General features: G+C 32.2%; 1 long non-coding RNA gene across 1 annotated transcript; it reads right to left on the bottom strand.

Moving 5' to 3' along the window:
* Nucleotides 1-7,211: 7,211 nt before the first annotated feature.
* Nucleotides 7,212-10,879, bottom strand: LOC143083309 (uncharacterized). The gene is made up of 4 exons (XR_012980627.1): nucleotides 10,752-10,879; nucleotides 9,640-9,819; nucleotides 8,455-8,665; nucleotides 7,212-7,658 (listed from the first exon to the last, which is right to left on the bottom strand). It is a non-coding gene; the product is annotated as an uncharacterized LOC143083309 (long non-coding RNA).
* Nucleotides 10,880-11,239: the final 360 nt, after the last annotated feature.

The raw sequence follows: 11,239 nt of genomic DNA, 5'->3' as shown, positions 1-11,239 counted from the left end.
TAAGTTGAACGATAATGTATTCTTTTAAATGTTTTGCAGATCTTTGTTCTTTTAAGGTTTCTTTATTCTAATGTTTTCGTTACATTTGTAATGTTATTGGTGAAAGTAAAAACTGAAAAATAAAATTAAAAAATAATTGATATATATTGATACCATACGTAGCTACCGCACATGTTCAGCATATATGAATGTAAAATTGGAGAAAACGCCAGCAGGACAGCAACCTAATGAGACAACCAACCCAAAAGCCATTAAGAGGTTAAAAATACATTCTTTAAAACAATAGACATGAAGTGTCTATATGCATATAAACCATAAGATGGGAATCTTACTGTTCGACACTTGAATAGCATATAGTATATTGAAAATGGTTTATGAATGCACACAAAGACATGTAACTAATTGATATCTATATAAAGGTCATTGATTCACACGAGTAGTGAAGATATTAAAGATATTAAAGACTTACAGTCGAAATTAATTATTTATTCAAAAAATGTTTTCCAAGTGTTTTTAATGCGATTTCTGCATTTTGGGGGATTTTTCCTAGACACACACACAAAGCTTGATTTGTTTTGAATGTGACAGTTTACAAAGTAGCAATCTTCGAGTAGACATGTTACACTAAACAGGCGCATTTTTCTGACTCGGTGCCGACTTTTCTATGATATTACTCCTAAATGCTGCATACCTAGTAAGGCAGCAGCAAGTACCAATTTTCAAACTTTGGTTTGAATTTGCAGAGGAACAAATTTAGAACCTCCTACGTTCAGTTTAAAACAGCTACCAATATTGTTTGTTCTCGTGTTTACATTCTGGCGTTTTACTTGTAAGTTTCAACAATTTTCTCTATCAGTAGATAGAATAATTGATTGTTTTTTTCTAAAAAAAAAAAAAAAAAACAAGCGTATAACTTTTATGCATATTCAGGACAAGGACAAATTAAAAAAAATATAGCAAGTAGATTCTTCTTTGTTGGTTGGCCAGGATGAAGATTTCGAATAATTTTTTGTGTTGTCAGGGTTAATTTGTCAGTGTTACAAAAATTCAGTCTTTCAACTACCCACCTACAGACCTCCCACATTAACTTGTTGGTTGGTGAAAAGGTTATTTATTGTGGATGTCATACTACGACTGATGACGAGTATAACCCCGTGTTATTTTAAATGTTCGTTACGAAAATTTGGATTTTAAATTTATATTCTGACTTAATGTGACTTCATATTTCGGCAGCAGAATTAATGCTGCCTAAACACAGGTTTTACAGTTACATTTAAGAAATTCCAAGGTGACGATATTTCTACGACTAGAATTGACCTTGTTAAGTGGAATTACAAATTAAAGTCACTTTGTTATAATATTCGGTATTATTTTCAAGAATATATTTATCTTATCTCAATGACTTTAGTAGGTACTGATAAAAAATTCTACTTTAACGTTCTAATTATTTGCCCTGACACTTTCGGTCCTCTAGTTCTTATCAGCTATGCAACGGTTGTATAGTGCTTTGGATTTTAAAATATTTTGGCCGCAATCATCACCATAGATACATGTATTGTCGAAATGCACACCTGATGCAGTAAAATTAGTAGCGTAAATGTTATTGATTTTAAAAGACTCAACACCTTGAGTTTATTATACTTATATTTCAACCTATCTTTCTCAGTCAAACGTATAAACATCCTTCCATCTATATATTCGTATTCATATATTTAATTAATTCAGTACTCGTGCTAGGATTTTTGAAAGGTCGAGCGTAGGTTGTGAAAAAGGTTTATACGCAGCCGAGAAAAGTGAAACAAACAAAAAACTGTTATGACGATTTAATGTTAAAAAAATCACAAATATAGTTGGAAATATTGTATTTGAAAGGGTGATCAAAAGATGGTGAATGCAACCTTTAAAAGCAGCTGCATATGTTCCAGGGTAAGACCTAGTGTGAAATAACTTGTACAGTATGGGACTCAACTAACCAAAATAAGACTATGTCAATAGAGCAGGTACAGCAAAAGAGCATCAAGATGTGCGAACAACAAATTTTGTACTTGATGCATGATTTTTTTTTATTAGTTTTTAGTGGCTTTGAACTAGCTGTCAGTAACTGCAAGTACTCTCAGATCTGTACTTAATGTCTTTTTGTTGTTGGGATGTACAAGGACCTGGCCACGTCCACCTGTATGTGTAGTATTTGTATTTTTCTAATGAGCTAATCCTTTTTCAACTGATTTTCATAGTTCGTTTTTATATTGTACTGTTACACCACTGTCCCAGGTTAGGGGAGGGTTGGGGTCCCGCTAACATATTTAACCCCACAACATTCTATATGTTTGTGCCCTTCCCAAGTCAGAAACCTGTAATTCAGTGGTTGTCGTTTGTTTATGTGTTACATATTTGTTTTTTCGTTCATTTTTTGTAAATAAATTAGGCCGTTAGTTTTCTCGTTTGAATTGTTTTACATTTTCATTTCGGGGACTATTATAGCTAACTATGTGGTATGGGCTTTGTTCCTTGTTGAAGGCCGTACGGTGACCTATAGTTGTTAACTTCTGTGTTATTTGGTCTCTTGTGGAGAATTGTCTCATTGGCCATCATACCAAATCTTCTTTTTTAAACATGTGACTGATGTTTAAACGCTTCTGCGATGACAGAACCAGTACAGATGAATATTGCCAATAATTCTTTCCAAGGACCATCAGAGATTGGAATAATCTACCAACATCAGTATCATCGACCAACACAGTTGATTGATTAAGGGCTGCCTTAAAGGCGTTCTTTGAAAAAAAAACTAAAAGAAACAAAGTTGTATATAATCTTAATTGTAAAATATTGCGAGCGTTGCCTGAGATAATTTTCTGTGTTACCCAACACTGCGTTAAGTTTTCACTCGCAACCAATCACATTCATTTTTCTAATTCGATTCCCTAGCTAGAAAAAAAAGAAAGAAGAATATGAGTGTATATGCCTCTGATTAAGTGATAAGAATTGTTTATTGATACACATGATGGCTTTGTATGAAATGGGGCTTAAATCTCTGTAATTGTGAAGTAATAAAATTGAGAATGGAAATGGGGAATGTGTCAAAGAGACAACAACCCGACCAAATAAAAAACAACAACAGCAGAGGGTCACCAACAGGTCTTCAATGTAGCGAGAAATTCCCGCACCCGGAGGCGTCCTTCAGCTGGCCCCTAAACAAATATATACTAGTCCAGTGATAATGAACGCCATACTAATTTCCAAATTGTACACAAGAAACTAAAATTAAAATAATACAAGACTAACAAAGGCCAGAGGCTCCTGACTTGGGACAGGCGCAAAAATGCGGCGGGGTTAAACATGTGAGATCTCAACCCTCCCCCTATACCTCTAACCAATGTAGTAAAGTAAACGCATAACAATACGCACATTAAAATTCAGTTCAAGAGAAATCCGAGTCTGATGTCAGAAGATGTAACCAAAGAAAATAAACAAAATGACAATAATACATAAATAACAACAGACTACTAGCAGTTAACTGACATGCCAGCTCCAGACTTCAATTAAACTGACTGAAAGATTATGATTTCATCATATGAACATCAGGCACAATCCTTCCCGTTAGGGGTTTAGTATCATACCATCATAACATATATGAGAAGAACATAACCCGTGTCATGTCAACAACTGTATTTTAGAATAAATGTGTTTAGTTCCGATGCAAAGACCTTATCAGTGACTCAATATTAACGCCAAAATATGCAATCTTTAATGACTTGACAACAGTATCGTAATTATATCCCTTCTTAATAAGTCTATTCAAAGGTTTTGTAAGTTTCTGAGGTGAATACTGACACCTTTGTGCTTTATAAAGAATATTACCATAAAAAATTGGATGTGAAATACCTGAACGTATTAGAAGTCTGCATGTTGAGCTATATTTACGAATGATGTCTTTATACCGATGATAAAATTTAGTAAATGTTTTGACTAGTTTGTGATATCGAAAACCCTGGTGTAATAATTTTTCAGTAATACATAAATTTCTCTCGTTAAAATCGAAAACATTGTTACATACACGAGCGAATCGTACAAGTTGAGATATATAAACACCGTAAGATGGTGACAAGGGAACGTCACCATCTAAAAACGGATAATTAACGATAGGAAATGAAAAATCATCCCTTTTATCATAAATTTTAGTATTCAGCTTTCCATTAGTGATATAGATATCAAGATCAAGAAAAGGGCAGTGGTCATTGTTAGTATTAGCTTTATTTAAAGTAAGTTCAACAGGATAAATTTCATTAATATATATACTGAAGTCGTCATTATTGAGAGCCAAAATATCATCCAAATATCTAAAAGTATTATTAAATTTGTTTATCAGATGTTGTTTCGATGGGTCTTTGCTTATTTTTGTCATAAATTGTAACTCATAACAATACAAAAACAGGTCCGCAATAAGTGGTGCACAGTTAGTCCCCATTGGAATTCCGATAATCTGACGATATACGGAATCTCCAAAGCGAACAAAAATGTTATCTAGTAATAATTCAAGGGCATATATAGTATCAAAGCATGTCCAATTAACATAGTTTTTTTGTTTATTGCTACTAAAAAATGACCTAAAAGAGTTTGAACATATATATTCACATTCTGATTTTTTGAATGCCCATTTAATTAGGTGTGTGAATTTTTTCTTAATGAGAATGTGAGGCAATGTGGTATACAGGGTAGAAAAATCAAAACTTTGAACAGATTCAAAATCACCAATATAAGCATGCAATTTATCAAGTACTTCCAACGAGTTCTTGACACTCCAAAAGTAATTTATTCCACTATTTTCGAAGGCCTTATTTGAACAATTTATTATCAGGTTTTTAATTGTACCAAGTGTGCATCAGTTTGTTTTACAATTTGGTATATTATATGAGGACACATGGCACTTCATCTCGAGGAAAAAATCTGAAGAGAATTTTGAGAAATTTACATTTTGTACAAATAATTCGTGGTTTGCGTGTTGAAAAATGATTGTTTAGTTATCACTGAGAATTTACCGGCCATTTTTTTTTTATATCATAAAGATTACTACGCGAATTAAACAAATTCAGATATCTATACAGATACGTACCTATCGCTTATAGTATCTGATAAACTGGCAAATCGATGAAAACTTAACATTGACTACTGAAACATTAAAATGATGTCAAGTTCATGTGAAAATTGGAAGACAGACATGTACATCTTACAATCATTATTCCATAAACAAAACACAGTTGACTTATTACTCATAGTATCTGAGAAGTAAACCAAGCCACAAAAATTAAAAATTGTCCAATGAACCGTGAAAATGAAGTTATTAATAAGGTCAGCAAACCTACAAGTTGGACATGTACACATTACAACCATTCCATACACCAAATATAGTTGACGTGTGGCTTATTGTATGGTAGATACAGACTTAACAATGTAAACTCAGTAACCTCCATCACTGTTTCATTAAAAGAGGTCGAGGTCAGGTGAACCCTGTTTGTCAGATATGTAGATCTTCAAACAGAGGGTCGAAAGACACCAGAGGGACAGTCAAACTCATAGATTAGAAAATAAACTGACAATGACATAGACAAGGAACACTAATACCAAATATAGATATCATATTACTCATAATAAGTGTGGAGCAAGATCTGCTTACCCTTCCGTAGCGACCGAGACCCCCCGGATAATGCTGGTTTATGCGGATGCCTAGTCTTTAGGTTTTTATGTTCAGTTTTCTATACTGTTTGTCTTTTGGTCTCTTTCCTTCCTTTTTTTTTTGTTATGGCTTTGTTTGTTAATTTTCGACTTACAAGTTTGGATGTCCCTTTGGTATCTTTTATCTCTCTTTTAGCCTGGACATTTTTTTTTAATAACGCATATATATATGTTTCATGCGAAGATCCAGCAAATATGATTGGTATCCTAGAGAAAGACAGGCAGAAGTTACGCTAGAATAATGTGAGTTAGACAGATAAAAGGAAACAATAGTATCCTACGGGCCTAAATCGCTCAGCTGTTAAAAATGCTCCTTTATATTCATTTTTTTCCTATATCGCAATCAGTTTCTGTTTGCTCATTTTTGTATCTTTGGAATAAAAAAAAGTTTACGACAACGACAACCAACAACTACGCTATGTGGTTCCTAACCTTACTGGCCAATTGTAATTGTTCGACAAAAAGATGTTACACAAAGATGTAACAGAACACTTAATTAAGAAATTCAATGTAGTAGAGCGAAATTTTAAAAAAATCTAGAATTCTTTAATTGATGCTTTAAGTCAGAAAAGCAACATAAAGCTAAATAAGCTGAAATATTGATAGGTTATGGGACCCCTTTTTGATATATTTTCTTTTCTTTAAATGAAGGTGAAAGGCCGACTCGGACTTTTAAATTATATTTAGTATTGACATTATTTGGGGTCTCAATATATATGAAAAACATCTAGAAATTGCTTAAATTTTGGTATTGACTTTTGATGAGGTATTAAAGTCTTCTATGCAAAGAAAAGTTGGTGATATGGAGCAAACTTGTTTAACATGTATCGTAGGACAAAAACAAAGGAGTCCGCACGTCTGACAAAAAATCCGAAACCTGACATGACTTTATCTATTATGTGTATCATTGAAATATTTTTAAGATTCTTTAGAATGGGTAGATCGCTAGATCGCTGGTAAGTTCCAAGACAGTAGAAGAAGATTTTTGTACATTGAAGTAATTCTTTCTATGGTAGAATATTTTTATCAAGTGATTTAAGTTGTGAAATATTAAACCAACAGCAACCCTAAAGGTGACATCTTCAGGTCGACATACATTCAATTTTTCAACCTTTAAGCTACGAGTATTAGTTCAATTTTGATATTTTAAATGATGCATAATGACAGGTTAACCCACATCTTTGACCCCCAAAAATATCTTAATGGTCTCACTAATAACGAGCGGACACACAATATATACACAAGATAATTGTTATATCCATACAGTTTATATTCTCTTAAAAGATGTAACTATAAATCATGATTTTTCTACATTTCTTGTTTTGATTAATTTTTCTCTAAAAACCTCCTATTTCACCTCAAAATTACCCATTCCAAAAATACATTTACGTACATTTTTCGTTTGTTGTAAGTACAGGTCAACAATCTAATTTGCACCCCAAAAAAATGTTTTGCAGATTTATCAAAAAAAACAATAGTAATTCAGATGAAAGTTTAATATTTGAATTCGTCTATAAAAAAAATAATGTAAGAAATACTTATACTTATTTGAGGCATGATCTGTCAAGTAGAATATAGTGAAAAAAGACAATACAATATATAAGTTTGATGCAAATATAAATTGCCGTAGGAAGAAAATACATACAAAATTAAATAATTATAAAGAGAAATGCAAGGCAATGCAACTATAATCGAAGCGTTCGTATCACAATTTGAACATTTGGAATTCAGTGCGTTGTTTGTGAGAGCAGTTTGCATTAGCTATAAGATCTGGGCTTGAGGGGAAAATGTAAAAAGTCAAAATCATTTCAACAATGTCATGTTCTGTTCAGCAACCATTGCGTCTTTGTCCTTTATTATACTGCAGCTTTCTTCGGTTATGACATCTTTCTTTTTAAGGTCGAATTCCTCTTTTGTCACCATTTTGTCTACAAGTATGTACAAAAAAATAGCATGAGTTCAAGGGAAAATTGTTTAAGAATAAAAATAGTGATTTTTTACGTTCTTTTCGAATAAAATTTTATGACCAATACGGACAAAAACGCCTAACGCCTTAATACTGTTCGCTCCACTGTTTCAAAATAACAAGCTTTGACTTTTAAAGACTACATCAAATTGACAGCAAAAAAACATGAAACTGTCCTTGGTTTTAAGATAAAATCAATTGAAAATTTGGCGGGAAATGATTCTCTCTAGAATTTTCATGTACATAACACTGGCACATTTTTCTTTCGAAACTTAGGAAAAATAACAAAGATTTTGTAAGATTGCTTTTTAAACTATATGTATAATATAATTAAAAAGACAAGTAGGTTAGCGGGCGGAATTTGTATTGACATTTATTCATATGGATTAAACTAGAGGATTCCGATTATCTGTCAAAAAGTAAAAAACATCCAGGGTTGACAGGAATTCAGAAATATTGATACTTGAACTTCTTCAATCAAAACCTAATTAAGGTATCGGCGTTTTGTTTAAATGTTTAAATACACAGTCACGTTTGGTCAGAATTCGGACTCGATGCATGTCCAGGTTTTGGTGAGTGAAATGCCTTAAGCTTGTATGAACCCCTTGGAATTATTAAAACTCCGAAGCAGCGGTGATGTTGCTATGCTAATCTTGGATTACTCAACATAGCGAAGAGGAGGACAATTTTACCTCTGTTTGAAGTTCGTAAATAATTAGCCGATTGCTCAGCAACCGAAAGACAACCCTATAACAAACCTTCATCTATGTCCAGTTCTGTAAAAAATGTGTGAAGAATTTCAGGTGTGTTGACTTCATCACCGAAATAAACGAAAATCTTCTCCAAATCCCCTTTCGTAATATAACCTTTGACATCCAAGTCATACGGATTGAATACACATGGGTCAAGTGGCGTGTCGCGTCCAGAAATACCTTTATAATCTATATCTACATGGAACATCTGGTGGTCCTAAATTAATTGAAAGATTTGTAATATTTTACATATTTTGATAGTTAATTTGTTTTTTCTAAAAAGCACGTAAATGAATTAAAATAAATAGAGAGAAATAATGTGCGTACCACTATATAATTTCAAAGCCATTTTGTGTTAACAGTTTTTTCTTACCTCTAGATTTTTCAAAATTTTATGTTTTATTAATATTTCATCGGCCGGTATCCCAATCCACTATCCAATAGGGACAATATTTTAAAGGCGAATTTAAAAAGACATACTAACATTTAACTTCTGAAATATTACCGGAAAAGATTAAAAGGTATACTCTTTCACACTCTTTTTAACAACATGAAAATGGTAACAAAGTCATAAACATGAGGAAGGTAAAAAACAGACTGTGTTCAAAGAGGAATCACAATTAAAAATTTTGAGGACCATACATTATCACTTAAATAAATTAACAAGTGTTCATACCAGATCATCATGCACGCTTGATAACTGTTGAAGGTCTTATGTTGACTTAAATATGTCGGTTTAAGGGTGAAAGGTGTTATATTAGGGAGTTATGTATGCTTTTCGTTTAATTTTATGAAGCCTGTTTGGTTTCGTTTGTGTATTTGCAGTGTGTTGTGTGTTCTGTGAGTACATTCTGTTCATGCAAATATAACTTGCATGCAGTTACCGTAAATTGTTTTTTTTTTATTGTAGTTTTAGTTTGGTTCATTTGCAATTGGTGCCCCAAATGAAAATGTCAAAATTAAACATGCGAAAATAAAGCAAACGCCAAAATTGCGACCGGTACGATAATAAAGTAATGTTAATTGTTGGGGTATTCCGAGTTAAGATCTAGTAGTTGTCAAATTGACAGATTGTTTGTAAGCTCTTTTAAATAAGTCTATTCATAATTTATATAGACTCTTGGCGATTTACAGCAAGGCTTGCTGTTTATTGTTCAGGGGGCGGGGGTAAATATCTTCCCTTAATCTTACCTGTGCATGTCGTTTGAAATCCATATTCCATCCCAAACTAACTTTATAATTGCTTCCACCGAGAGGTTCCAGTGTGCCACGGACTGATTGTCGATCATTAATGTCATGTCTAAAACATCCTTCGCTAACGTGAAGCATCATCAAACAAACGGCAATGGTACGGATCAGGTTCAACATCATCTATAGGTGTATAAATGTAATTTTAAAAAAATCTACAGTAACAAACTAAGCAATTATTTAATTGCAGTTTGGAAAATAAGATCACGTAATATATTGTCTTAATATTATTATATACTCTGTAACTACTGTCGTTTGTTTGTCATGTATTGTATATATTTTTTCGTTTGCCATAGCATGTATATGCTTCTTGCAAATAAAGAATTCATTCAATCCACCCACTTTTATCTGTTTTTTTTTTATATTTTTAAAAACAAGATGTGTATAAAACCAAGTTCAATCCACCATTTTCAACATATGAAAATGCCAGTACCAAGTCAGGAATATGACAGTTGTTATCCATTCGTTTGATGTGTTTTATCTTTTGATTTTGCCATTTGATTAAGTACTTTCCATTTTGAATTTTTCCTGCGGAGTTCATTTTTTTGTGATTTTTCTTTTTCCTTTATGTATTTGACGCTTATAATTATATTTCCTTATGTTTTGATATCATTTTCCATAAAGGCGAATTGTATGTTATGTGCGATATTTTTGTGTTCTGATGAAATTTTTTATCCATAAATTACCCGTTGTACTGCATATCAGTATTGAAAAAGTATACAATTTCCGAGATAATCCCAATTAATTAAATGTGAATCATTTTTTTTATTGAGTCGGTTGAAGTCTTTATATATCTTTATTTTCATTCTGAATTTTATTAATGTAATTTTGTATTATTTGTTATTGAGAGACGAGACTTAAATAGAATATTGAATTAAAAGTTGATGCAATCTCTTTTGCGAAAACGTTTCTTTAACAAACTATGGATTTTTAGCGTCAGTGTATTTAGCAAGGCAACAACATTTATCAAGAACTTTAAAACGTCTTTTTTATTTTATTATATTACTGATTGGTAGATTTAAATCACAGAAAGAAAAAGAAAAACAAATACTTACTTTTTTAATTTCTCTTCAAATTACAATCCACTAATAGTGTGAGTCTATACTGGTGGTCCTGTCCTTTATAGTATTGAAACTTCCTGGATGAGTAGATCTTTTGACCAGGAAGACGCATTGACTATGATGGCCACTTGAATAAAGAAACTTATAGTCAGGAAAATACAAAGTGCCTTTCTTAAGTTGAAAAAAAAACATGATGAAAAAAGCAAAAGGGGATTTTTTTTCAATTTTAAGAAATGTTATTTTTCTCACGATATGTTTTGAATTTATCATGTGATTATTAACAACTGTTTCAGAAAACTCATGTTCTATCAGTATTTTCCGAAAACTAAAATAGTATATGTGATTATGAATCGTCACAGGGAATATGAGCCCATATATCCTGTCAATCCCGAATAGCAATTTTGTTATACTGGGGTGTCCTGATAACCAGTACAAAAAATGATCGATTTTTTTCACAAGTTTGTCAAAATGAAATATATATT

Source organism: Mytilus galloprovincialis, chromosome 7 (assembly GCF_965363235.1).
Source record: "Mytilus galloprovincialis chromosome 7, xbMytGall1.hap1.1, whole genome shotgun sequence".
Taxonomy (NCBI): Eukaryota; Metazoa; Mollusca; class Bivalvia; order Mytilida; family Mytilidae; genus Mytilus; species Mytilus galloprovincialis.
Note: the sequence above shows the minus strand (reverse complement) of the source record. Positions and strands in the feature narration are given on the sequence as shown.